Source organism: Meleagris gallopavo, chromosome 1 (assembly GCF_905368555.1).
Source record: "Meleagris gallopavo chromosome 1, MGAL_WU_HG_1.1, whole genome shotgun sequence".
Classification (NCBI taxonomy): domain Eukaryota; kingdom Metazoa; phylum Chordata; class Aves; order Galliformes; family Phasianidae; genus Meleagris; species Meleagris gallopavo.
The window spans coordinates 102,888,697-102,916,327 of record NC_139404.1 but is presented as its reverse complement, the minus strand read 5'-3'; the positions used below and the strand labels follow the sequence as shown (position 1 = coordinate 102,916,327).

General features: G+C 46.6%; 1 protein-coding gene across 6 annotated transcripts in view; it reads left to right on the top strand.

Moving 5' to 3' along the window:
• Positions 1-27,631, top strand: part of TIAM1 (TIAM Rac1 associated GEF 1) — a 172,436-nt gene that overhangs the window by 6,580 nt on the left and 138,225 nt on the right. For 4 of the 6 annotated variants that reach the window (XM_085241793.1, XM_085241807.1, XM_085241798.1 and 1 more), the window contains exon 2: positions 23,831-24,078. The exons of the other annotated variants lie outside the window; for them this stretch is intronic. The gene's annotated coding sequence lies outside the window, so the exon portion shown is untranslated. The remainder of the gene's footprint in view (positions 1-23,830; positions 24,079-27,631) is intronic. 6 annotated transcript variants of the gene reach the window in all.

Sequence of the window (27,631 nt, the reverse complement as noted above, 5' to 3'; positions counted from 1 at the left end):
GGTTAAGCATCTTCCTGGAGCAACTCGGATTCCCTGAACTATTAGGCAAGATAAGTGAGAGAGGCTAAAAACAAAGTGCAAAACCATACAGAAAGTGGACTGCTAGGGAAGTATTTTGAGGTGAGGCTGTTGCTGGGAGAGGGGGGATGCTGAAGTGTAATGTATGGGGTGTGGGAAGGAAAACCTTTCCTGAAAATTTGGCGTGTGGTGGCGAGAAAACCTGTTGCACTCCTACAGCAGAAGACGACAAAAGGAGCTTCTGTTTATTGGATGCTCTCTGTATGGTGGGTGTTAAAATTGCACACGTTCACATGCTAAGTGTACGTATTGCGTTAATGAAAAACTGCGCCTAAATCCTACCGGACTTGTTACTGGCAAAATACGTTTCCCCGCTTGGCCATTGTTGTCTCCTGGGAAAGTCATACGAGTTGGATTAATTTAATGGCAGGACTGCTGGTTAATGAAGTCAGTGGGATTGGGATTTCGCCTCGTGATTCAGAAAACTTAGTTTGTTCTGTTGCTTTAGGCCGTGCAGTTGTAAAAACGTGATTGCTTCATGCTCTCATTTTGTAAAGGGTAGTGACTAAGGTAACTTGAGCTGACACAGTTACCTGCCAAAATAATTAAGTGCAGAGCTAAATGAATATAAAAAGACCAGACAAGTAAATTGCTTTGTACAAATACCTTTTTTTTTTTTTTTTTTTTTTTTTTTACTTTTTTCTTTGAGGCTTGTTTAGGTACGTAGTTCTGTAAAAAAGAAGGCGAGCATTTAGTATTAATGGATCTGCTGTTTAATATCAGCTGGGAAGAACATGCTGAGGATTAGCATGGAAATGTATGCAGTTTCAAGATAAATTGATTGCGTTTCATCTTTTCTGTGTGTAGCTTTCCCTCAAACTGCCAATGGGAGTTCAATAACTAATGGACAGAACGTTTCATTAAGCGTGCATTAAGCCTGGAATAGTTAACAACTGCCTCTTTGGGATGCCCTTCCTATGTTAGCCCCTCCTTTGGGGTATGTAGTCTTGTTTTCTATTTTTGTTTGCTTGCTTTTAAAGATGTCAGTGAAGATGACTGAAGACTGTTGTGTTGTCCATTCTTTTATTTCCCTTTGGAGAGCACTTGCTACGGTAAGACTGTTCTTTATGTATTTTGCCTTTGGTAGCAATTACTGCTGCCTGCAGTTGTGGCTTCCAGTTTAGAACAAAGCTGTTTTGTGCATCTAGTGAGTAATCATTGTTGATAAAGTTGGGGACCTCTCATTGTGGCTAGGATGTGAATTATACCAACTGCTACTGAACTCAAATTATAGGTTTGTAGTTTTTGCTTCAGGGCTTGTCACGCTGGAATATTCTTCCCCTTGTTAATAAACTAAAAAAGAAATCAGTGTTAAAGGTCTTTCTCAAACCTATTAAGTGAGACATAGAGCTGAAGTGTCTCGATTACTGCCTAGATTCCCATCTTTACTGCTGTCTGCTGGGACAGCTTGCTGGTGCAAACCTCAGCCTGAGCCCACAATGGCAAATAGCTTTGGCAGATGGGGCCTCGGCAGTGTATCCTTCTTCCTTGCAGCTTTAAATAAGGTAATTGATGCTACCTGAGCATTTTTCAGTTTATTTTTCTTGGTTAAATTTTCATAAGGAGGAGGGCGTGAGAATAGATGTGTTATTAACAAATGTACAGGAATGTTGCTTGCCCGGAAATGATTAGGAGATTAAGTAATGGATTAATTGCAGTTATTCATCTGGAACCTTCCTAATGTGTGTAGACACAAGGCACTCATCCTTTCTGTAAGGGTGCTGTGAGAGTAGGGATGCGCTGTGTTGTGCTGCAGAGAATTGTCTACTGACAATTCACACTGCCATCCATGCTTTGCAAATGAAAACAGTTCAACTTTCAACTCGTATTTTACGGCTGCTGGTGGCAGAGAGTTGCAGTCGTGCATTCTGGAGAGAACCAGGTGACACAGGTGTTTATAGAATCACAGAATGGTTTGGGTTGGAAGGGAGCTCCATGATCCAACCCCTGCTGTGAGCAGGGCTGGCCCCCACCAGCTCAGGCTGCCCAGGGCCCCATCCAACTTGGCCTTGAGCGCCTCCAGGGATGGGGCACCACAGCTTCTCTGGGCAGCTGTGCCAGCGCCTCACCGCCCTCTCAGTGAAAAAATTCCCACCATCATCTAAGCTAAATCTCTCCTCTTTTAGTTTAAAGTCATTCCTCCTTTTTCCATTGCTGTCAGACCGTGTAGAAAGCCCATCTCTCTTCTGTATATAAGCTCTGTTAAGTACCGGAAGGCCACAATGTGCTTTATCCAGAGCCTTCTCCAGGCTGAACAAGCCCAGTGCTTTGCTTTGCCCCTGCTACTGGTTGTGGTGGCTGTGGGCTTCTGGTCAGTCCATGGCTCTGACCCGCCTAACTAGTAGCTAGCCAAGGTGAGCCTTGCTCAGGTGCTGTCTGGCTGCCTCTATCCATCTCCAGCATAGCCACAGTTGAAGAAAGAATTGTGGCTTCATCACAAGAAAAGGTTTGCCTTGCTGCTACTTTGGGCTTCGCTGTTTCAACCTATTGCACAAATAGAGGTGTTTTCCTTAAACAGCTGCAGCTGCTTTGTAGTAGTTTGTGGTTGGGGCATGTGATGCATTTTTAGGATTCCTGGGAAATGTTGTTGGTTTTTTTTCCCATTCTTTTTTTAGTGTATTATGATGATGCCTTGAAATTCATATGGGCTTTCTGGTGGCTTGCCGTACAAGGAGGAGGACAGGGGCCTTGTGCTGAATAGTGTGGTGTAAGGGATTTCATACCCTTGTGAGCGCATTCCAAGGCACAGGAGACTGCATCCTCCAGGTACAGCAGTATCCAACTGCTGATTTCCCCTCTTACTTAATTTCTGATGGGCTGCACCACTTTTTATGATGACTGTATGCAGTTCTCTCCAGAGAATGTGAACTTGAAATCTGGCAGCTTCACTGCCACACGTCATACGTACATACAGGTGTAGGTTGTGTGCGGGGCTCATGCTAGGCTGGAAAAAGGCCCGGGGAGAGAAAAACAGACTGCATTGCTGACCGTGTCCACATTGTGGATGCAGCTTTTTGTGCCTTGGAACGGGGGTGAATTAATTGCCATGTTAAAGGCCCGGTGTAGCTGCAGAGGGCTGTGCACAGCTTTCTGCAGGCAGTTGCTGAGGCATGTGACTGTGAGGCACTTGGGCTCACTACTTGCATTGCTCACTTCGGCTTGCTCAGGCAGTCTGTGGTTAACACGAGCATTTCTGGGTGCTCCAAGCCTATGGGAAGCAGCTAGGCAGGGGGAAAAAAAAAACAACCTGCGACATGTTTATGGAGTGTTACGACTTCAAAGGTACATCGACTGGTGCTTTACTGAGGAAACTCAGTATCTTTTCTATTTCTGTTCACTGGAAGGCCATAACTTGGCCTGGTGTGGGGAGGAGGAGGGAGATGCCTGTTTGGAGATGTACCTTTGAGACTGTATGAGGAGGGGGTGTACCTGATGTAGGCCCCTCGAGGGGCCTGGGTGGTCAGAGTTACACTGGTGCTGGCCCTTATGATTCGTTTCTGGGTTTAGACCTTTTTCCTTGCCTATTTGTCCTCAACAGTAAATTAATAAAATAAAAAGAAACACATTTCTGCTCTTTATATTTTAATCCTGATAAATGCCCTTCTCTCTTCTTGGACTAGGAAAAAAACAGTTTTGAGGCTTGTGCATGTCTTGCCTCGAAGGCAGATTGAATGCCCAGCAACTGACGTAATGGGAGAACCTTCCCTCACCTTTCCTTCATGTTGTGGGCTGGGATCTGGCTTGAGTTCTTACCCATTGCCTCGGTGGTGGGGGAGGGACACGCAGGGGAGAGCAAGGAGCCATGTGGAAGAGGTGACGTTGGAACTCGTTCTTTAACTAAGTGCCAAAAAGACATTTATCCCCTTCTTTCTCTCAGAGGAGACTCCCTGGGCTACGACAGATAAGCTGTCTCTGTTTTTCTGTTGGGGAGAGAGCTTCTCTTAGCCCCTGCTCCAGCCCCATCTACTTCTCCATCTGTTCCCATCTGATTTGTGGTGTCTTTTAGTTTTCTTTCCTTTTAAAAGAATTAAGCTGTTAATGCCATGAAGCCTCCTGAAGTGTAGGGATGTGGCCACACGCTGGGGGGCTTCTCCTCTCCTCCTGGGTTCCCCACAGGTTTGTGTGGGGCTGCTGTGTCAGACAAGTACAGACCACTGCTGGATGGAAAAGCAAGTCATAAAATCTTAGAATCACAGAATGGCTGAGGTTGAAAGGGACTTCAGAGATCATCTAGTTCCAGCCCCCCTGCTGCAGACAGAGCTGCCACCCAGCAGATCAGGCGCTCAGTTGGGCTGCCCAGGGCCCCATCCAGCCTGGCCTCAGCGAGTGCCCTTCCTGCTGCTGGGCACCTGAAACACCAGTGAGGTGAGCTTGTGCATTTGCCTATTCATTGCTGAGCAGCCAGGTTTCTGCTGCCATTCTGGCCCTGGCCCCTTTAGTTCATTTTCTTAATCTGGACTGTTAGCTCAGACATGAAATATGGGCTTGTCTGGATAATATCTTCCTTCTCTTTGTCTGGGATTGTTCCATTCAAATGGAGCAGTCTTACAAGTTTAATGACTTTTTTTTGTCAGCACTTTGCCTGTTGCTTGTTTTGCTCTGAAGTGGGAGCAGCTGAAAAGATGACTGCACATTGTTCTTAAAAACAAAGCTGTCAGCTTGGTGCAGCTGTAGAAGCAAGTTCCTAACTTCTGCAGAGCACCCAAATCTCCTTGAAATATGGGGTGATAGGAAGAGTGACTGTGCTTTAGGAGTCCCTGTTCCCCACCTTGCGCTGCTGGAAAGGCTTGGGTCTCACCCAGCTTGTGTGCTTCACCTTGGAGTGGGAGGAAAAAAACACAGAAGCAGTGACATTGGTGTACTGTACCATAAACAGAAAAAATCTCTTACTTCTAGAATGATTTGTGCCCTGTTGGCATGCCGCAGGGGCTGACAGCAGTACCAAGAGGACAGTTTTGCTACTGGTTGAGATCCCTCAGGATCCAAGGCAGCTGAAATCCTCACCAAATTCCCTGGGGGGAGTGAGGGCATCCCGATGGGAATTGTCATGTGCAGTGAGAATGGCTGCGTACCAAGTGCCTCTGGAGAGTTGCCTGCTGCAAATGCTGAAGGTCTGTAGAGTCAGTGAACAGCCAAGCTGCGGTCTGCAAGGAGATCACTCCTGTGCTGGGTGCAAGAGAGAAGAGCTCATGCATGGTGCCTCCTGGCAAGCACATGAGGGAGCAAGCAGCAGAGTAATGCAGATGTCCTGGGTTGGAGATTCTTCTGCTTGAGGCTGTAGACCCAAAGAGCAGCAGCTCCTCAAGCCCAGGTTTGGTGCTGTGTGCACACGCACACAGACTACCAAAAGGTGAGAGGGACCTATTGATTCTGCTGTCTTCTGGGCCACATAACCTCAGGTTTTGGAGCTGGAAAGCCTCATACTGTGTGTCAGTTCCTCTCTCAACTGGGGAAGACTCGTCAAAGTGTTTTCTCAGCATCCAGCTGCAGACACGGGGAGACTGTCAGCATTCTTGCTGGGTAGATGTCTTCTGAAGGCATCTGCATTATGCGACCCTATTTGTACACATAGCATCCTTGCAGCTGAGAATTGGCTGAATAGACCTGCTGCAGCTGCTGAGAGTGCGTCCTGGGCTGGCATAAGGGGGAGAAATGATGAAAGTGATGAAGATGCAACATGTCTGCGACAGACAAAGTCTCTCATTAGGGCTGGTGGGTGTCTTATTCAAAGCGTATGTACCTTCTCTCAAGCAGAAGCTATTTTGTGTACTTTCCAAGGGTTTTCAACAAAGTAGTAAGAATTGCGAAGCATTTTTGAAAGTTACCTAGGGATGGTTGTTGAAAATTGGATTGTTTTTCTTCCAGTACTAGCATGTTTGTTATCTGATCTATGGTGCTGAGCATCACTTTTCACATCATTCAGTTGTTTTCTTGCTGTCTGCTGTTGGTTCTGCCTTGGTGTTGAAACTGCTTCATTTTGAGAGCTATTGCAAAAATTGCTTTGAGCTTAAACTGCAGCAGGAGAGGACTGGGTCTGAAGTCTGTAGGGCTTAGTGAGAGAAGTCTGATAGCTGAATTGTGCAGTTTTGACAAAAGAGAAGCGAGAAGAGTGATTTTGGTGAGCCTGAGCTGTGTGGAGGAGACGAAGCAGCTGGTTGTGGCACGGGCAGAACGCCGTGCCTGGCAGAGCCTGCAGTCTGTGTGCACTCGTGTGTGGCAGCCATTATCATCACTTTAATGAATGTGGGTATGCAGAAGTGTTTATGCCATCAAAGCGTCCGATGCAAATGCACAATCTTCTCTTGATGCATGCTTCCTTTTTTCCCCCCCCCGAGTACTTTAAAGCTGCCTTCAGATGGTGGGAGGAATTATACGTGAAACAGCCTTTATCTTTCAAGAGAAGGTGCCTGAACCTGTTTGTATTTTGGGGCAGATACTCTGCCTTCTCCTTTTATCCCATGAAAGACCAGCTTTTCTTCTTTCTGTTTGCAGGGTCCTTTGGGCTTTCCCTTTGCTTGATGGTGTCACAAGCCATGCAAAAGACGCCATAAGTGCTGCAAAGGAAAGGGATGCATGTGGGTTGTTGGTTTATTTGTTTTTTCCCTTCTCTCCAATTGACTGTGGCATGTAAATAAATCTCACATCTGTAGCAGTATCTGCCCATTAAATGCTTGCCTGTCTTGTTTTAAAAGGAGGTGCTCCCTTCCCTCCTGACTGCACCCCATCTGTTAATTGCTTTGCTTCCAGGGATTCCTGGTGCACCTTCCCTTCCCTCTCAATGTTTGGATCCTCATTTAAGTGGATTGAATTTTCTCCCTTCTCCTACCAAGTGCTGAAAGCTAAGTGCCACAGGAATCACCTCTCTTTCTTGAGACTGTGACCACATTTCTGAAAGAATTAGGGAGTGCCAGGATTTGCTCTGTTTCCCAGAGCAAATGGAGCATATTTCTTGCATGCACTATTACATATTTCAAGACTGGTTCGATTGCTGTTGCGACTCAGTGGTATATTGAGATGGAAGGTTTGACTGAGTCCACAGACCTTAATGCTTCACTGGGGACATACTGTTCCTAGCCAGTGTGAGCTGCAGGCTGAAGTCATGGTGTGCAGTGCCATAAAACAAGTTCTGGCTCCGTGTGAGCAGGCAGGACATGTGATATCAATGGAGTTCCACCCACTGGCCAGCAAACCTTAAATCTCGTCTTTCAGGTTAGATGCAGCAGTGTCACTCATCAGAAGGTGGTTTCCTTTAAAATTCTTTCTTTAGCAGAGCGGTTCTGCCTTTTTAAGCTTTTGAAGCTATTGAATGATTTTCTCTTTTGTTAACCTGTGCTGATGTTTTCTATATCTGAAATACTGTTTCTCATAGTTGATGTTAAAATATTGGGTCTCCCATTCCTGTTTCATTTACAGCCATCCTGCAGTGCAGGGGCATTGCTGAGGAGGCTTTGTGCAGAAGTAGCCTCTGCTGTAGATAAATCACTGAAATGCAAAAGGGGGGATTTTGGTGTAACTTTTAAAAGTGTAAGGTAAAGCTTTCAGAAATCTGTAAGAGAATTCGGACTCCAGTACCTTTCCATCATCTGCATAGCTGAAGTTGTAATGGCATCAAAGTGGTGCTCAGGTCCTGGGTTTCTTACTTTAAATTCCTCCAAGGCTTGTTCTGCTGTTTGGATCTGTTTTAATCTCTTGTTATCAGAGGCTGCTGCCACTTCAGGCTCTGTTTGTGCTCGGGTTGTAATACCTGCTTGCACTCCAAAGGCCTGAAGTAAACCTGCTGCCGCTTTGGTCAAGTAGCTTCTTTGGCTGTTTTTGGAGCTGAATGTAGCGTGGCACGCTCTCCGTGCTTGTTTGTGCAAGAGCTGGGTCAGGCTTGTGGCCTGAGGGTCCCACGTGGTTAAGAGCAGTGCACAAAGTAGCCCCTCTGTCGTATTTAACACACACAAGTATTAGTGGCAGCTGATATCTGTGGTGTTTCTGTTCCAGGTCAGTGCCTGGAAAGCCAAGTGCAGCCTTTGCCTGGCCTGCAGCCCTCGTGTGGCTGGGGGGATGCTGTTCCAGACAGGCCCTTGTGGTGCTCAGGGCTTTGTCCACAGCAGGAATGGGTTTTGTTTTTCCTGCCATTTGTTGGCAACGCATCCGGTGGTCTCACCAGTTCTGTGGACTTAGTCTTGGAAAGAGGCCGTTGAGCATTCTTAAAGCAACTAATTAAGTATGAATTTAAGCTTATCTGTATGAAGCTAGCCAGCCTCGCCATAATAGGATTGTTTGGGCTCGCTTTAATTGTGCTGCTCTAAGTCCCGTGCTGTAATGCAAACCAGCGCTCGGGAGCAGAGGTAGGAAGGGAGCGTGGCCGGGGCTCGTTCTCACTGCCCTAGCTGGTCTGAATGGCTCCGCACTGTGGATGACCCCCATCAGGAGCAATGAGAATAGTCCTAAATAAATATTTACATCCGGAGTTACTCATGCACGGAGCGTTTCTTTTTATTTATTTATTTTATTCAGTGTTAGGAGCAGAAGGGTTGAATGCTTGGAAGCGTAGGGGAGGCACTGAGTGAAGACCGCTCGCGTGCATTCATCACAGTGGCCTTGAGTAAATGGCATGCAGTTGTGGGATGAGTTTATTTGTTTTCTCTCTGGGACCTCTCCTTCATTCAGGATGTTTCCTTTTAGCAAAGAATTGATGGATTTTACGTAGCCTCCGAAGAATTATTTTAAGCAGCAGGTTGCTCTTTCCTTTTTCCTTTTAGAAGACGTTTGTGCAGAAATAGCAGGACACATCTTTGGCGTGCGTTGTTGCCGTTGCTCAGTTTTGCATTTCTGTTGTGGCTTTATGGAATTGCTGTTTCCCTGGCTTCCTAGGCAGCAGCAGTTCCCTTCCGAAGCAAGGCAGATGATGGAGAATTGCGACAGCGTGCAGTGCTCACAGTGAGAGCTGATCTTCTCTATGCTGCTAGGCCTTTGTAACACTGGAGAGAAGATGTCCTCCTAGCTTTCAAATTTCTGAGTAATGAGATCAATGCAGTTTTCAGATCCCAAGGAAAGGAGGCCTTGTGTGACAGAAGAAACTTCCAGCTTTGTCACTGGAGAAGCCACCTGGTGCTGTATCTGGTGCGAATGAAAACACGAGTTTGAGCTGGGCTGGGCACTGGGCTTGAGAAGAGGAAGCAGCTGTGCAATGGACACTTACATTGACAGAAAGCATGTGGATATTGGGTTGCTGACCAACGTGGGGGCATCTCCATGGGAGAGAAACCAGCATCAGATACCTCATGGCTGTCCTAAGGCATAGTTACAGATCAGAGGGGGGAAAAAAAGGGAACTTCTCATATTCTACTGCTGAACACTTTACTGTGATAGTATTTGACTTTAATAGCTTGGTTTAAGCCTCGGCTTCTGAGTTCCTTTTAAATCACGTGTACTTCTGGAACTGGTTTGCAATATTTGTAGAGTTTTGCTGCTGAATTCACTGTGTGAGGGAGGGAAGTTCTTTCTTTTTCCACCGTGGATGAATTGCTGTGAGATTGGTTCTCCTTTTCGCAGAAGAAGGCTTGCTTCAAAAGACTAAAAATATAAATTCTCTGTCTGATAATTTACTTGAGTGGGTAACGCTGCTTAAAAATTAATGGAATAAAATAGCCTGGATGATGATTTCTCTTCTGATGTGAAGTTTTACATTTTCTTCTTAATTGCCCACGGAGCTTTCTTCTTAGCTCTCTGTGTATCTGTCTGATTTTTTCCTTGTTTCTTTCTATCCCCTTCCCTTGGATCCCAGTGCTCGTAGTTGGGTTGGCACTGTGCTCTGCCAGTGCGGGCATTGGTCTCAGTGATCCGACTCGTCCAGTTGCTGACGTGTTTGATGCGACTCTGCAAGTTTGATGTTTGTGCCAATACCCCCAGCACCTTGGGATGCTTCAGCTGCATGCAAACAAAGCTGAAGTAACAAGTTTTTATACTTAAAGATGGCTTTCTGCTCTGGAACAGCCATATCCAGCCTCTTTTTCCCGGCACACCAGCATGACCTCTGGCTGCAATGGCACAAGCAGCTGTGCTGGCCCTTCTGGGATGGGCACGGGACTGAAAGCCACACAAGGAGCTTCCCAGGAGCAGCCCGGGGACCTCGTGGCTCCGGCTGAGGGTGTGCAGTACCCAGCCCTGGGGCTCCCCACTCTTCTTTCATGCACAGGCAGAGGTTTTTCCCCAGGCAGCAGTGAGGATGGGACAGGAAAGGATTTTACTCTGTTACAGTGTATTATCACACTGTGACAGTGTTTATTTCCCGTGGGCAAAACCGAATGATAAATACCTTTCAGACTGCAAAAAAGCATTAATTACCTTCACACATTCTTCTCCTTGACTGGGCTCTGTTTTAAAAGCCCCTCTCTGGCGTTTTCCATTGCTTTGTTTGTGGATGAGGTCAGAATTATATAATTAAAACAAACATGTTTTCCAGCGAAATGCTTTCCCTTAAATAAGTAATGTCTGCAGCAGTGTGAAAGTATGTAATTAGTATTTTTCTTGAGTTCTTTTTCTTCTTTGAAGCGTTTTTATATGCTATACCTAATTGGGAATTTCCAGTATTATTCTGTGTAATTGTTTTGTGGTCATTGCCTGCTCTGGTTTGGGAATGCTCATTAGATGACAAGCATTTGATCCCCAGCTGAAGAGTGGCATTTATGGAGCGTTATGTGCTATGTGTTGTTCGGTGAAGGTGGTTTGCAGAATGTGGCTTTGCTTTTTGCATCCCGTTGCTGACAAAAGTGATGCTAATGAAGAAACTGCCTTTTTCAAGCCTGTTGTACTTGAGTGCTTTGTGTACACGTTACTTAGCAATGGTAGGTTGCTTGGGTTTTGGGTTTCTGATTTTGAAGGCAACAGTTCTGCTGTGATCCCTTTCCTTCTGGGGGCCCATATCCAATGCTTGATGCTGCTGCTTGGATGGCAGCACTGTTGCATCACCCAGACCAAGCAGGGGGCTCACCGGGTCTCTGAGCAAGCAGAAGCTCACATGGTTGGGATTAACTGGTATTAAGAGAAACAACAAATGTGCAAACAAAATCTGGGTGTTCTGTCTGTCGCTCGTTTCCTGCGTGTCCCAAAGGTTTTTGCTGTGTTGTGGCAAGCTGGAGGACTGTGAGGCTGGTCTGTGAGTGGCCGTGCTTGGCAGTATCCCGTCACGTCTTTGGGTTTATGTGGTGGGAGTGGAGGATGAGAGGTGTTTTGCCAAAGTGGGGTCATATTTAAATTTATTTAGTGGCTGTGACTCTTGGGATCTTCAACATAGAAATGTTTGCAAGCAAGAATACCACTGACTTTTTGGACAGTCTTTTTGCTTTCATCATAGTTGTAACAGGGTACATCTGGCATATGTGTTCAGTCCACTAGTTCTGTGTTTTTGTTGCCCTCTTCTATGTTTTATTGAAAAATATTAAAGAAACAGGTAATGTATATAATTAACAAAACTATGTAATATTATTTTATGAGCAGCCCAAGACGACTCCTCTTCACTCAGCGTGGCTCAGGCAAGCACAAAGGTTGGACCACCCGTGCATTATGGTGTATCCCCCTTTTCACTCTTAGTACTGGAGAATCATAGTCTATCCCAAGTTGGAAGGGACCCACAAGGATCACTGAGTCCAACTTCAGGCTCCACAAAGCACCACCCAAAAATCACCATATTCTGAGGGCATTGCCCAGACACTTCTTGAACTCCATCAGCTTGGGGCTGTGGCCACTGTCCTGGGCAGCCTGTTTCACTTACCTCTTCATTTTATGGTGTCTTGATGCTGGCATCAAACCGAGCTGCCTCACAAAATCACATAGTTCAGTCCAGAGGTATAGAGGTAAGCTCCTTTGGAAACGGCACTGAAACACCAACCACCATCCTGCTGAGATTTGGGCATCTGCTTAACTCTTACACTCATGGCTTGTAAATAAAGACTGTGCATAAATATCTAATGCGTGTGCTTTGGCCTGTGTGGGACCTGAGCTATCACATGCAATGTGGAACAGCTCTAGCTGAAGTGGAAAAAGTAGCTGTGTTTTCATTATATGTAATAGATATGTTAGAAGAAATAAGCTGCAGGTTTTAAAACTCGGGTATTCCAAAATAGTGCAGTTTTTTGGCCCTCGCTTGTATACCTCTGCGTGCGTATCTGCAGGCATTTTGGAAGTGCTCCCTCTGAGCTGTGTTTATGGAACAGCAGCCCATCGAGGGCCTGCAGAGCTGAAGCATGGGCTCTGACAGCCTGTGAGACGTGGGTCCTTAACTGAGGTTCTGCATCCTTAGTGCATCAGTGGCAGAAGGGGACTTACCAGTTGGTTGGATTCGCCAAGACGGTGGGTTCACAGCGATGGGTGCCTGAGGAGGAGAGACCAGACGGAGCGGTTCTTCTTGTTCCTGCTATCCGTATTCTTGATCTTCTCAGTGCCTGCTTTCTCAGCAGCCAGTACGCCATGCTGTTACTCGGCTCGGTGGTTTTCCCTTGCCAAGGGAAGAGCGGATCCCAAGGGGCTCAAGTGAGGAGCCTCATGCTGTGTGTCCTGCCAGCATGGGCATCGGCAGCCTTCAGCCAGATGTGAGGGTGCCTGAGGGTGAGGATGCAGCGCTAAAACTTTCTTGTAGTTCACATGTAATTATATTTGGCTGTGCAGAATCGGAGAGGTCTCATGTATTAACCTTGTCTTCATTGTGTAGCTTCATCACAGCCATTGCTCTTCCTGCAATCTGGCTGCCTAGCTGGGTGGTGGTGTCCTGGAACATGTCTGTTTGCCAGCCTCTTTGTATAACTGTATGCTGCCACACTCCCTAGCACGGTGTCAGCCTGAATATCCTTTTGCAATCAAGCAAAACACCGGGTTAGTATAAGGGAGGAAAGATCCTTTTGCTCTTTTAGGTTTTGCTGCTGTCTGCATCAGTGGGCTGTCAAGGATGGGAAGAAGTTGTTTTTGAATCTGTCATCTTTCTCGTTGCTCGTTCTGATGCTGCTTTGCCATTGGAACAAAAAGCAAAAAAGCTTTCTAGAATGTTTCCCTTCTGAGTTGATGAGGCAGTGCTTATTGCTGTAGGATGTGTTACAGTGGGACTGGATTCTGTGGTGGCATTGATATGCAGCTTGCTCAGTCCTGCTCCCTGCCTCACTCTCAATCCCTCCAGTGAACTGTGCCTTGTGTTCAGCGCAGGGCCATCTGCTTCCCTGTATGTTCTCTCTTTTGCTGCATCCTGATTTGAATGGAAAGGTGAGCCTCCATGCATATGACAAGGAGCAGTTCTTTTGTGTTTCCATCAGCCTGTTTTCCAGCTGAGGAGCCAAGTGAGAAAGAAATGCTGGGTTTCCTGCAGGTGTGCTTGTATTGGCAGGTCAGGGGGATTATTGGACACAGCTGAGGGCACTTGAGTTTGGGGATTAGCTTGGCACCTGAGATGGGAAGGTTTCCTGTGGCTGGGCCTGAACAGCTTGTCAGTGATGCTGAAATTTATGCTGTGACCTAAAGCTGCTGCGAGATAAACCCCCAAACAGTTCCTCCCAATTTGTGCAGAGAGCTGTTGCTATTCTCTGTTTTTCTGCTCTGTCTCATTTTGCACTGAAAATGATAATTTCCACATTTACAGACCTCAGTTATGAATAAAAATAATTTGTATGAATTTCATAGACAAAGTGTGATGGATTAATGGCCCTCTGGAAACTTGAGGCTACTGCACCTGAGGACACTGAACACAAAAGCAGCCGTTTCATCTCTCCATACTGTCCTATGTGTGTTCCTGTGCCACGGGGCAGAAGGGGGGATGAGGAACACAGATTCATTAAGGCTGGAAAAGACCACTAAGATGGTTCAGTCCAATTGTCAGCCCACCCCCACCACGCCCACTGCCCACGTCCCTCAGTGCCACATCCACACGGCTCTTGAACACCTCCAGGGACGGTGACTGCACCACCTCCCTGGGCAGCCTGTGCCACTGCCTCACTGCTCTTGCTGAGAAAAAATTGTTCCTAATACCCAACCTGAACCTCACTTGGTGCAACTTGAGGCTGTTCCCTCTCCTTTTATTGCTGTTACGTGGGAGAAGAGGCCTACCCCTGCCTCATCACAGCCTCCTCTTAGGTGGCTGTAGAGAACAATGAGGTCTCCCCTGAGCCTCCTCTAGACTGAACAATCTCAGTTCCCTCAGCTGCTCCCCTTAAGATGTGTGCTCCAGACCCATCACAGCTCCATTGCCCTTCTCTGGACATGCTCGAGGGCATCAGAGCCTTTCTTGTGTTGAGGGGTCCAAAACTGAGCACAGCACTCAAGGTGTGGCCTTACTAGAACTGAATACAGAGGGATGATCACCACTCTGCTCCTGCTGGCTGCACGGTTTTTGATATAAGCCAAGATGCCGTTGGCCTTATTGGGCACACTGCTGGGTGTCTTCCCCCACCCTGGAGAGGCGGCACCACCAGCATACACTTACTTGTCTGCATACAGTGGGCATGAGGGAGAGGAGAAGGAAGTGCTGGTCTCAAGCAGCAGTGCCTGCTTGGTGCCTGCCTGGACGCACATGTGGGGTAGGGAGCAGCATAGTCCCAGTGCACGGTCAGAGTATAGAGCTGAGGACAGGTTTTGTGCTTGAGGACCAAAAGGGGTTTGTTTTCTTTTCCTAGAAGCTGTGCTTGCAAAAGTGAACAGCGAGCAGTCCGGCTCCCAGCAGTTTTATTTGGCAAGTTTTCCTACCCGATCGTCTCTAGTTCTCACTCTGCAGAACTGGTGGAAGCGCTGTTTTTTAATCCCATCCACTTTGATGGAGTCACTAGTTCTGCGTTCCTGGCTTGTCACCTTCTCCGTGCTGCGGGTGCTTATCTCCCACTGGGCGGTGGCGGGTCTTGGGATGCGACGTGGCATTGCGCAAGGTCTGTCTGTCTGTCTGGAGGGCAGATTGCCATAAACCGGCTTCAGTATTTTTCATGAAACAATCCTTCACTTCGGGGGTCAGCTGGAGGTAATGGTGACGTGTTGCCTGGAATGACGGATGAGGCAGTGACAATCTGTAAGCAGCATAACTTGGTTGAGTGTCACCGAGCGGGATAAACGGCTCACTCAGACCTGACACTAGCAGAGAAAGTTCAGGCTGTACGCCCTTTATAGCAAACCACCAGAAACAGTCTGAAAAGAAGTGGTCAAGTTGCTCTTGGGGCCCCTGGTTTTATGCGACTTCATCACGCTTGGTCATTTCCCAGCTAATAATATTACTGCAATTCCTTCACGAGGTTATGAAGAAAGCACCGAGCATTTGCAGAGCTGAGTGTGCATGTGGTTGTGTGATGCTCAGGAGGGTGACACAACTTCCCCATCGCTCCTGCTACCTCAGGGCCACCCTACAGTGAGGGGATGCTGGCGTGGGGCACCCACGGTACCTATGTCCTTTCTGCCCCCTACTGATGCTGTGTGTCCAGCTGGAGCCCTGTTGGGTGGGTGGTCTGCTCTGTTTTACCCCTTTGGCCTCTGTTGGTGGCTTTTGTGCCTGTTCACACTGCTGCTTGTTGTGTTAGGCTGGTCTTAGAGTTTAAATAAAGGGCATAATTGCATCGATGTATAGAATGGGCGCAGTTCTGAACACAGGATATGTTCAGCTGCTTTAGCCTTCACTCTGGCACGTAGCCACAGTCTCTTACTGACTTGGTCAGATGCTTTATGAACCTAATCATAAAGGTCTAATTTACACTAGTAGGTTTTATTAAAAAAAAAAAAGAAAAAAAAAGGGTCAGGTGGCAGGCAGCAGAAAAAGCAGAACTTTGGCGCTTTCCTGTCTGCATATTCCTCCCTAATCCTGAAACTTTTCCAGTTCCTTGACAATTAACGTGGCTGTTCATTCTTTCTTCTGTTTAATTCATAGTGTTTTTGTGACTGATTTCTACAGGATAAAACCCAAGTTTCTGTGAGGATAATATACCACAGTGGCTGTTAATGAGATGATGAAAATACCACAGTGAGGAGGACGTAATTCTCTGAGATGACATGGTACAGTTGCTTTTTCTGAAGCATTTTACAAAAAAGGGAAAAAAAGAAAGGAAAGGGAGAGGGAAAAAGGGGAAAAAAGAAAAGTAGACCTGAGTCTTTCTGCCTTTCGTTACTTAAGGAGGCTTATAAGCAGGAAAGGGATCAACTTTTAACATGGCCTGATGGTGATGTGACAAGGGGGAATGGCTTTAAACTAAAAGAGAGGAAATTTAGGTGAGATGTTAGGAGGAAATTCTTTCTTTAGAGGGCAGTGAGGCACTGGCACAGCTGCCCGGAGAAACTGTGATGCCCCATCCCTGGAGTTACTCAAGGCCAGGTTGGATGGGGCCCTGGGCAGCCTGAACTGATGGGGGGCAGCCCTGCCCACAGGAAAGGGGTTGGGGTGAGTGGGCTTTGAGCTTCCTTCCAGCCCAAACCATTCTGTGATTGTGGAAGTGCTGGATTCTTCATCCTCCCATGGCCATCCCTTTTCCACTTGCCAGAAGGACAAAATCCCTGAGCAGAGATCCCTGCAGGCTCTGGAGAGAGCGCTCTGCAGCAACACATACACACAAAATTGTACTTGATTATTTCTGCCCTCTGCTTGATTGATTCTACCTGATTATTTCTCATCACCGTTCTACAAAAAGCCCTGGCACTTCTGGCTGGGAGAGTAAATATGTTCCCATCAGCTTCCTAAGAACAGTGTGTTTTCCCCTAATAAAACTGTACTTCTAAAATTTCCTCTTGCTTGCATGGTGCTGCTGTTCTGGAGGACATTCTCTGTGATTCGCAGGCTCAGTTTGGACTGCATTTTTTGGGCTTGCCATAACTTGGGGGCTTGTAGACCGGGAAAATGACTCTGGGTCCCAGTGAGTTGCAATTACAGTGGCTTCAAGAAATCCTGCTTGTCACCTCTGTCTTCTCCTGCTGGGGGCACGTGGTATGTGCAGGAACTCGTTCAAAGCAAGAGGCAATTAATTCTGCAGGTCAGGAAGTGTGTAAGGGGCTTCAGTGGTATAGAGGCTTCTTTAAGGGCTTTTGAAGCACAGCAAAGTGGTGTTGGATGCTATTATGTCATTACGTTTTAGGGCAAGGCATTAGTTGAGTCTCCCTTGCTTCCTATGCTCACACCTCCATCACAGATCTGTCACAGCAGTCTCAGTACTCATTTTGTTGACTTTTGGCCATTTCTAAACTAGATTTAAAAAGTATCTGGAACAAAAATGGGTTGCTTAGCAACATACTCCAGCCTGGGACTGCCTAAGAATGGGTCAGTGATTAACAGTTATGTACAATCAAGGTTAAAAATGCAGAGCAGTCTACAGCACCGTGCTCCAGCAACTGACATAGTTCAGCATTACGATGCTCGGATTTATGGTGGTGGTGAGTAAATTTACACTACTTGTAATCCTGACCTCACCAACGAGATGACTCAAGATTTCAATTTTATGAAATTGAACCGAAGTCTCTTTTCTTTGCCAGTGTATTACAAGAGAAGGATTAGATGGCCATCGGCTGAGTAACACTGGTGTGATTTATATTTCACGTGCAGCTCTTCCCAGGGCTCTGGGCCTTCCCCTGGCTGTGCAGATTCCCACGTGGATGGAAATGGATCTCTATGAGGGAGTGGAAAATATGGAGGCTAGCTATAGAGCAGAAGTGTGGGGAGGGGAGAGAAGGTGGTTTTCTGATTCTGGTCACCTCGCTGCATACTGTTCTTCCAGACAAGAAAGCAACAAATGCCATATGAGCCTGATGGATATATTTTTCTGAGCTTTATTTTGGCAACGTTAGCATTTTCCTAAGTCCTTGGTGGTGCTTTGCTTTCTGGAGAAAGGGATCCTTGGCAGCACTATTTCCTTTCACAGAGAAGAGAAGGAGGTGACTTGACTGTGATTTCATTTACCCCAGTAAATGTCCCAGTACCTATAACTTCTGTGGGTACATAGAATGAGAACATCGATCACAAAAGCAGCACTCTATCTCTTAGATGTTTTTATAACTCTGGCGATGAAATCAAGCTTGTTTTGCCAAGTCATTTACTTTTATTGTCTAATCAATTTCTAAGGGCTCTTGCCTGTTTGCTCTTTTCTGTCTGTTTAATTAACCCTTCTTTTTAGCCTTGTCCCACCCCAGTCTTTTTGCCAAACTTGGGAAATAGAGATGAACTGAGAATGCCTCTTCAGCAGCTCCCAAGAAAGGCTGAGTCCCAGGAGCCTTTCCCGAAGGTGATTTGTACCCCCGAGGACTCTCCTTCCATCTCTGTCCAAAGCTGAAAGAGTCATGGGCAAGAGGGCAGCTCTTTTCCTTCACTTCCTTGACTTTTTTCCTGCTTTTTCTCAATAGGCATATTGACTGCCAACTTACATACATATGTTTTTAAAAGCTCCTTTTCAGACTAATATTACTCCTCATCTTACTGACCTGCTGTCACTGGTCGAAGGGAAAATCACCTTAGCGTTCTTTTTCACGAGAGTAAGAGGATGTCTTAATGAATGCTTTACTGTCTGTTTTAATCATTAAACATACATTACCACCATTGTGTCTTTATAGCTTCTGTCTGCCTAGCACAGGACAAAGTGGTGAAATCCATACTTGAGATTTTGCAGGTGCTTTTAGATGTCATTAAGAATCATCGATATGCAGGGCAGTGCTGCACAACACTCTTCATTTTGCTAGCATTGGAAATGGTGTCCATTATCAGTTGCCAAAGCTGTTGGATAACTGTAGGTCAGCAGAATCACAGAATCACAGAATCAAAAACCACCAAGGTTGGAAAAGACCTCCAAGATCATCCAGTCCAGCTGTCTGCCTATCACCAGTATTTCCCACTGAACCATGTCCCTCATTACAACATCTAAATGTTATTGAACACCTCTGGGGACTCTACAACCTCCCTGGGCAGTGCCTCACCACTCTTTTTGGGAAGAAATTCTTCCTAATACCCAACCTGAACCTCCCTGGTGTAACTTGAGGCCAAATCAGTTGCTGGAGTTGGAGCTGGACAAGGGTTCCTTGTTTCCTGGGGAACCATGGGGCACTGAAATGGCCAACTGGGCTCAGTACAGAAGAAGGTAAGTTTGAGCAGTGGGGTGGTTCCTCCTGTCCTCATGCTGCAGCGTTGACTTGGAGCATCTTCTGAATCTTGCTGTCACTCTGAAGTCTACTTACAACAGAAAGGCTATGCCCAAGCTTGATAGTTTGTATGTGATAGTTGTATGTGCCTGTAGTATAGTTGAGAGTCAGTGTGAGTATTCTGCTTTTCCCTGCTTGCAGTGGGGAAGACCTGGGAGCAGTGGTGGTGAGGGAGAGCCACCCATGCTGCTCTTAGCCTGCTGTGCCTAGAATGGTAGAATCATTAAGCTTGGAAAAGACCTCTGAGATCATCCAGTCCAATCACCAACCCATCACCACGATGCCCACTGAACCTTCCTCAGCCAGGAGGGAGGACTGTCTGAAGAGTGAATTATCTTTTATTTATTTAAAGAGTGTTTCTGCACCTTAGAGAGTTCAGCTGGCCATTCTGTGTGCTGGTTTCCGACACTGAAAAAGCTGGGAATGCTAGTGGTTACATTCATGTTGCTTCTGGCTCTCATGGCGTTTGCTTTTGCAAAAATAAAATGGTTTTAATGTGCTTGGCATGTGAGCTTTGATTGGAAATGAATGCTGTCAGCTATATTAAAAAGACGATAAATTACATTGAAAACATGAGTTGGTTTTGAGGAACAGCACCAGAGCTATGCCGTAAATCGGGTAAGAACCCAAATCATTCAACATTTGTCCTCCATGCTCCATGTCCCATGCCTGACAGTGGTGGCACCTGGCAGTGCGGTGTTGTCAGTCGGTGTCCCCCTTCTTGGGCTGCTGCCTCCTGCTGCTGTATGTGCTCATTAAAAGCAGTGGGCTTCGGTGGGCGAGGGGGAGATGGGAAGTGTAGCAAGGAGTGAGTTCTGATGGATAGGTGGATGAAAGCCGGCCTGACACATTCCTGCGTTCGAGATTTATAGCCTAATCGTTCTCTGCTTGCACAGCAGGGGCTGAGCCAGCATGTCGTTATTTACATACAGGGAACATTAAACAGCCCTCCCCCTTTAAACCATATGCGAGCATAAAATCCAACTACCACTGCTGAGTAACGGGTAGCTGCAGAGGATGAAGATAAAAATATAGCAGAAACAAACACCGCGAAAAACAATTACTGCAAGAAGTAGTGTGGCACTGGTGTGTTATTTGCCTGTGCCGAAGTGGAAGTGTGGCCCTGTAAATCTGTGTCCCCTTTCTTGCCTCTGACTAAGTGTCCTGCACACGTGTAGGAGGTTTGCTTTGTCTCCTTTGATGCTGTAAGAAGCTCGAGGAAGACGTGACATGCTGGTCTCTGTATCTCCTTTAGGAACCAGTCCTGCAAGCACTAGGATTAATTTATCTGATGCTGAGGCTCGCTGCTTGTGGTTGCCTGAACTGTGATGGTGTCAGCCGTGCCAATGTGGGCATCTCGGGTTTGGCATTGTTCCTGTGGGTGGTTGGCAGCTCCTGTGGCTGTGTTCAGGCTGCTGCAGTGTGATGGTATAAGCTCTGCGTGTTTTAGCTTTGGGATTGGCAAAGGAGTTGGGGTCTGACATATTGTTTTTTATTTCCTCTTTCTGGAGAAAAAATGTGTGGAGGGGTATTGTCCTGTGGGAGAAATCAAAGCAATCTGAGTTATCTGAAGTGAGTGCATGTAGAGCTTTTTCCCCAAATACAATATTTGTATGGATTCTTTTCCTTGGTTGCTTGATTTCCTGAGAATATGCTGCCTGCTCTCTTGTCCTTTTCCATTGCTTACATTAACTGTGCACTAGAACCTGCAAATAATTTCCTAATAAAGGATAAGCATCCCCTAAAGGGTCTGCTTTGCAGAAGCCATGCTTATCCCTCAGACAAGTTCTGGTGCCAGATGTAGGTACTGTGGTCTCAGCATGTGGGTCAGATGCAGCAGTGTAGTAGTAATTGAGAGAAGTGTTTGGATTTATGTTCAGCCGCTGTCACTTTGCTGCTGAAATCCTCTTGGTAGTGATGGTGGCAGGCCCCAGCAGAGCAGCTCTTCTCATAGAATCACAGAACGGTTTGGGTTGGAAGGGACCTCAGAGCCCATCCAGCCCCAACCCTGCTGTGGGCAGGGCTGCCTCCCACCAGCTCAGGCTGCCCAGGGCCCGATCCAACCTGGCCTTGATTTTTGCGGTAAGACAAGCTAATGCTTGTGGTACAGGGGGTTAAGAAATTGATTTCGTGTCACAGACCTAAAACACCATTTCCTTTCTGTGGCATTTAGCAAAGATGTCCTTGACATCTCTCTCATCATTTTAACTCCAGGACTCCTGAGCTCTGAATGGAAGGCGATGAAGATGTGGATGGTGGCAGGCTTGCAACATTTTTGTTCTTAAATCCCCACTATTTTTAAGTAGGATTTGAGAAATCAACTGTATTTTAATTTGGTTTGTCAAAGTATAATTACTGCAAATTAGGTAAGAAACTAATTTAAATACAGCAAGTGTAGTGGAGAATCCAATTTTCAGAAATCAGTAGAAATATAATTGGAGTCATTAAGTGCTGACTTCAGTAATTAAGAGTCAGCTTTTGACGTTTCAAGCTTGTGTTGCTAATTGCCCATGGAGAGGATAGAAAAATATTTTGTTTCCTGCAAAATAGGTTGCTCTCTGGATGGGGATTCAGCAGCTTTGTGCCTGCCTGGGCCAGGTGGACAGGTTGGATGGAGCCTTGGGCAGCCGTAGCTGGTGGGGGACAGCCCTGCTTATAGCAGCAGGTTGGGGCTGGGTGGGCTTTGAGGCCCCTTCCAGCCTACACTCTTCTGTGGTTATATAACAGTGCAGCCTCTTCAGCTCTTCCCTTGCCCAAAGGATCCTGGGTGCTCCCAGGTGGAGTTGCAAACAGCCACGACGAGCAGTTTTTCTCTGGCGAGAGATGCCTTGTGGTGTGTTGCAGGGTATGTAGTGAAGGCACATGCTTTTTGCTGGTGTTCTGGAAAGCGTTATGCTAAGGCAGGGATGGAGGCTTGGTGCTTCATCACACCTTGCTATTAAACTTGTATTACAGGCCATATAAAGTAAGTGGGTGTCTCTGCGGACTTGAAATGCTCTTAAAGATATTTGTAGAACGGTGAGGCAGTGGCACAGGCTGCCCAGGGAGGTGGTGCAGTCACCGTCCCTGGAGGTGTTCAGGAGCCGTGTGGATGTGGCACTGAGGGACGTGGGCAGTGGGCGTGGTGGGGATGGGCTGGTGGTTGGATCAGGTCATCTTAGAGGCCTTTTCCAGCCTTAATGATTCTTTGACAGGAGATCAGCAGTAGGAGAATTGTGTCCTTGTCACCTCTTGTTTGCCAAACTCCCCTTCAGAAGTTGAACATTGTGTGTTTTTAACTCCTGCAGTTCAACAAAGACGCTCCGTACTCCTTTGTTGTGATAATGGCAAAGCCATTAAAAGCTGAACATGCTGATAGCTATCATCATCTAAAGCAAGCCTTATATTTACTTTCCTATTAAAAATGCCAATTTTCCAGAGCAATGGCATATATGTGGTTTGTTCTTTCATTCTGCTTTTATTTTTACCAAAACCCCAGATAACGCTTGTCAACGTAAACCACGACAGTGCCTTACCCTGGGCCTTCAGTATGGAGATTGTTTTGATGCTCTTGAGCTTTTACAGTCGCAAACAAATCCATCAGCACCTGAGATCTCTTGCTCCGTGTTTCAGTTTGTGCTCACTTAGGTGTGTGAGAACAGCACTCGCCGTAACCAGAAATCCTTTTTTGCAGTTGTAATGTTTCTTGCAGAGCTTTGCACAATCGTTTCCCTTCATTTCCTGGGGGGTTTGCCCTTAAAGCGGAAAGGGTGGGTTCTTGTGTTTTTGCTCCATTAGAAGCATCTCTGGAAAGCACCTTGTGGTTGTGCAATTGAGATGTGAACTGCAAGGGAGCCTCACAGAGCTGCCCTGCAACCTGGCCATAGCCAAGCTGGCCCCCAAGCCCTGGGCATCCCTCCTGTGCCTCTTTGCATCCAACCAACAGCTCAGCTGGGCTGTGAACTGGGTTGCCTGCAGCTCACTCAGCTCCCCACGCATGGGCACCCAGCTAAGCTTCCGCTCGCAGCAGCAGATTAAGGGAATAACGAGGATACGCTTTGCTCTAGACATAATTTCTGCCTTGTTTTTTATATTTTTTTTCCCCCCCATTTCCTTTTGTTTTATTTCTTTAGACAGCCTATGCTGCTGCCTAATTGGATTACTAGGTCGTTACCGACCGGCCTCGGACCGTGCAGAATCGGGACCGATCCCAGAGGCTTAGTGCTTTGGGGAACTGCTGGAGGCTGGCAGCCTGCTGAGCTGACATGCTCCTCAGGGACCTCGGCAGAAAAATGGCATTTCCCTCAGAACTGCATAATGGCAGCGCAAAGGAGCCGATCTGTGCCCCTGCTTCACCTGGCTCCTTAGCTCTGGGAGAGTGGGGAGAAAGTCTTTGTTTCCAGCTAGGGCTAGCCGTCGTCTGGAAAATGCATCTAAATGTGATGCCTTGAGTGCAGTTCAGGTGTTTGCATATGGGAGATGAACAGCTCTTACTTAAAAAGTGCTTTGTATCTTAAACAAAACACCTCCTTGCAGTTTCCATGGTAAGCTCTCCTTCATGATTGAATAACAGTCATAAATGGTTACATAAAACACAAGTGGAACGCCACACCGAAGCTGGAGGCTGCACATGTCAGCTCTGTGTTTGTTCTTCCTACAGGGGAGAGCGCTGGCATCTCACAGCAAGCTAATTGGAGCTTCAGCTGCATCCACGAGCTTCCTTCTGCTCCTCCTAAGTAAGGAGAAGCAGCAGGAGGAACAGCCAGGGCCAGATGGGACTGCATGGAGGGAGAATTGGAGACTCTGCTTGCAAGGTGCTTCTGTGCAGGTGGTGATGCTGAACTCCCTGGAGCTGCTGTGTTCACCTAGGACTTGTTAGACCTGTGGAAAAAAAAAGATCTTGCCAAGGTGAGTACAAGTGCAGGTTGCCTACGTACCGGCAGGCTGGATCAGAGGCGTGAGCATTGCGATGGGTGGCCCGTCACTGTGGCATCTTCGTGTAGCCTGGTCCCATGCCTTGGGCTGACAATGAGCTTGCCCTCGGATGGAAGGTTTGGGGTTTTCCCCACGGCCTTCACCAACCCCTGTGGTGCCTGTGATCTGATAAGGTGGAGGCAGCTCTCAATAGTTGCCACTTCACTGTTGCTGATCTGGACATTGTGCCAAGGGCTTGGTGAGGATGGGATGTAGGCAGGAGGTCTGTAGGCTTAGGGTCAATGCATAAGCCTCTACCCCTACTCTGCAGGGAAAGAAAGAGTAGGGAAGGCGGGGAGGAGCATAGACAGCATTGTTGCTATCTATCCCTATCCTCTTACTGCTCTCTCAGCCCAGTAGTGGCTGTTGTGGTATGGAGGGGACTTCAGGCCTGTCTGGGGACTCCAGGGCACATCACTGTGCCAACTCCCAGCTTGAAAGTGTGGCAGCCTCACTTGTTTCTGGTGCCATGCAGGGGATGTTGTGTGGCTTCCCAAGGATGCTCCTGGCCCTGGACATGTCCGGAATAAGGGGGAGCGTGCTTTCTCTTTTTTTCATCTCTTTTCTGCTTTTCCCTGGAGCTTTTGTTAACCGTGAAGCTGTTAATGCAAAATGAAGGCATGGAAATTTCATATTGTAGCAGTTAATCTGCCCTTCCTAATATTTTCCAGTTGTAAATTGCCAGTGCTAACAGGTACGTGCTGTTGCAACCGAGCAGCTGATCCTGCCAGGAGGCACTGGCTGTTGTGTTTGGTTGTTACTGCCTCCTGGGAAGCTGTAACACTCCCTGCCCAAGCACAGCACTGTGATTATTTTAACAGGGAGTTTCCAATTATTAGTTAGATGTATTTTTGCTAGACTTATTTTATGAGAAAAGGTATTACATGGTCACGGGACAACCATTGCAAAGTTCCAAGCTTTGGCTGGATCCCTGCGGCACGTGAGAGCTGCTGTTCCTATCTGCCCTCCGTTTGCTGGCTGTAGCCATCGGGAGCATTTGGATTAAAATGTTTTGGGGAGGAAGAATAAAGGAGAAGCTAAGTGCATTTCCTACCCTAGGTTTTAGGAGTCACTTAAGGGAGTACGCTCGGATGAGTAAGAGCAGAGGCGAATTGCAAACTGTACTTACTGCACTCGTCTGGGAATTTTAGCCCTGTAGTTTGTGGCGTGAAAGCTGTGCTTTTCTTAAGAAAGAGCAATAAAAGCCAACAAGCTTAAAGACCCAGATTAATTTAGAAACTGTAGCGGGGGAGGTGAGCTGGAGGCAGAAGCGCAGTGACTGGCTGACCTCTCCATCAACTCCTCCAAACAGCAGGAGCTGCCTGAGCCGTGGTGGGACCACAGTGTCCCCGAGATGCTGTGGCTCTGCACTGTGTTGCTGCGGTGCTTCTGAAGGAGCGGTGCCAGGATCTGTCCTGAAAATGCCGAGCAGTGCTTTTGTGCAACTTGAAGAAGTTGGCTGGCTGCTGTACGCATTCTCTGATGCGGCTCGGTGGCTGTTATGAAGGATTTAATTATCCTGATGACCCACAGTAACAGAAGGAACAGGCCTCTTCACATCGAGCCACCATGGTGTTCATGGTTATTCCATTTCCCTCTTTCCTTTTCCTCTCTCCTCTCCAGCAGAAAGCTACAAAGTGAAAGATGATGCCTGCGTTCCTCTTTCCCAGACTGGTGCGTTAGGATGGTTCCTATGATCTTTGTTTATACAGATCTAGGGTAGATTAAAGCTCCTTTTAACACTGTGGTGCTTGTCAGGAGGCTGGGTAAGCCTTTGGATGCATCTCACCGAAAACACTTTAGACCTCCTGGTAGCTTCCATTCTCCTTCCTTAATCACACGTTTGTGCAGCTGTTTGTTTTGTACAGCCTCATGAACCCCTGCTCTAGGAGAATTTTAACCATTTGCACAGTCTGTTAAAGCTACAGCTTCTAACATTACGTAGACTGAACAATACTTTATTAACCTGCTCTGTGTGTGCACAGTACACCTTAGGGTGTTTGTGTAGCATTTTTGGATTGCTGCAGAAACTCCAGAGTGCCTTAATTTCGTGCTTTGCCTCCACACGCTGCAGGGAACTGCTGGAGTTTGCACAGCAGAATGCAGTGTGTGTATGTGGGATTACCACCTGTATGTGATTGGTGAGGAAAATCCCACATACAAAGCAGTCCCATTTGAGGGGGTCATAGGGAGGTGGCTGGAAGAGCACAAAACCTCGTGAGTGTTGCTGTGGCTGATAAGGGTTTGGAGGCAACTACAGTTGGAGCCCTGAACAGTTGGGCTGGTTGCTTATCTTTATGTACCATGGCACTCCATCAAGTGAGAGTTAATTTTCCATTTCCTGAGTGAAGGAACAAAAGGAGGACTGCTGTTAGAGCCCTGGGCTGCAGTGAAGCTCTGCATATTCAGCAGAAATGGGGAGGCCTTGCTGTCTGGTTTACTGTGCTGTTCCCAGCCATTCCTGTCTCAAGGTCTGGGCTTCAGCCTTGGTGGCTGCTCTGTGCTCAGTGTCCTCCCAAGTGGGGGCGCAGAGCGCAGCAGTCATGTCCAACTTTGGTACCTTAATGAATTTCGTTTAGCAACACTTAAATCTCTCATCACTTTCAACTTTTTTTATTTCAGAAATTGAAATGGAGGAGAAGACGATGATAATTTAGTTTTAATGTCAGGTTTTACTGGGAGTGTTACTTGTTACCAGTGAAGTGCACTTAAGGTCTGAATAAATCTTAGTAGGCACTTTTCATTTGACTGTATGGCCTAAGTAAGATTATTATATAAGCCTCTTCTCAACAATTTTAAAGCCTAATTAAATATTCTCTCTTCTCAGTTGTAAAGGAGATATTATTTTAATTACAGAAGCTTTCTTCTGACATGCAAAGCACTCTTCTACCAAGAAGAGTTTGGCAATTTCCTAGATTTGATATGCATGCATTCGTGTAATCTCAGTTGAGTTCAGCAGAAAGCTGACCAGAAGATGTGGTGCTCAAGTTTAAATTATACAGTCTTTTCCTGTTTGTGTCATCTGAAGCTGATGTGTCTTAACATTAGTGTGCGAGTTTCCATTTCTCATTGTTAGTGAAAAAAATGGAAAATAATTTTATGACTCCCTCCTTTCTTTGTCCTCCCTTTACCATCTTTGCCATTTGTTAACCTTCAAAGGATATTCCTGTGGTCGAAAGCTTACAGTTTGAATAGAAAAACTTCGTGGTCTTTTATAACATATGTAAGACTATCCAGATGTGTAACAGGTTGATGTGGACTGGGGCTCCAGTGACTTTGAAAATGAGACGACGACCACGCATACAGCTCCCAGAAAACCAATCAGTGGGCTATTTGTGGTTTTTTAAACATCTGGAATTATTTCCAGATTTTGCAGGAGACTTAGTGTGCGATTGAGAGAGAATTGCTTCATTTCTGTCTGTCTCATTTACTCCCTTGTGTAGAAGACAAATAAAACTGATGGGAGATGGTTGTACGAACAAATGTC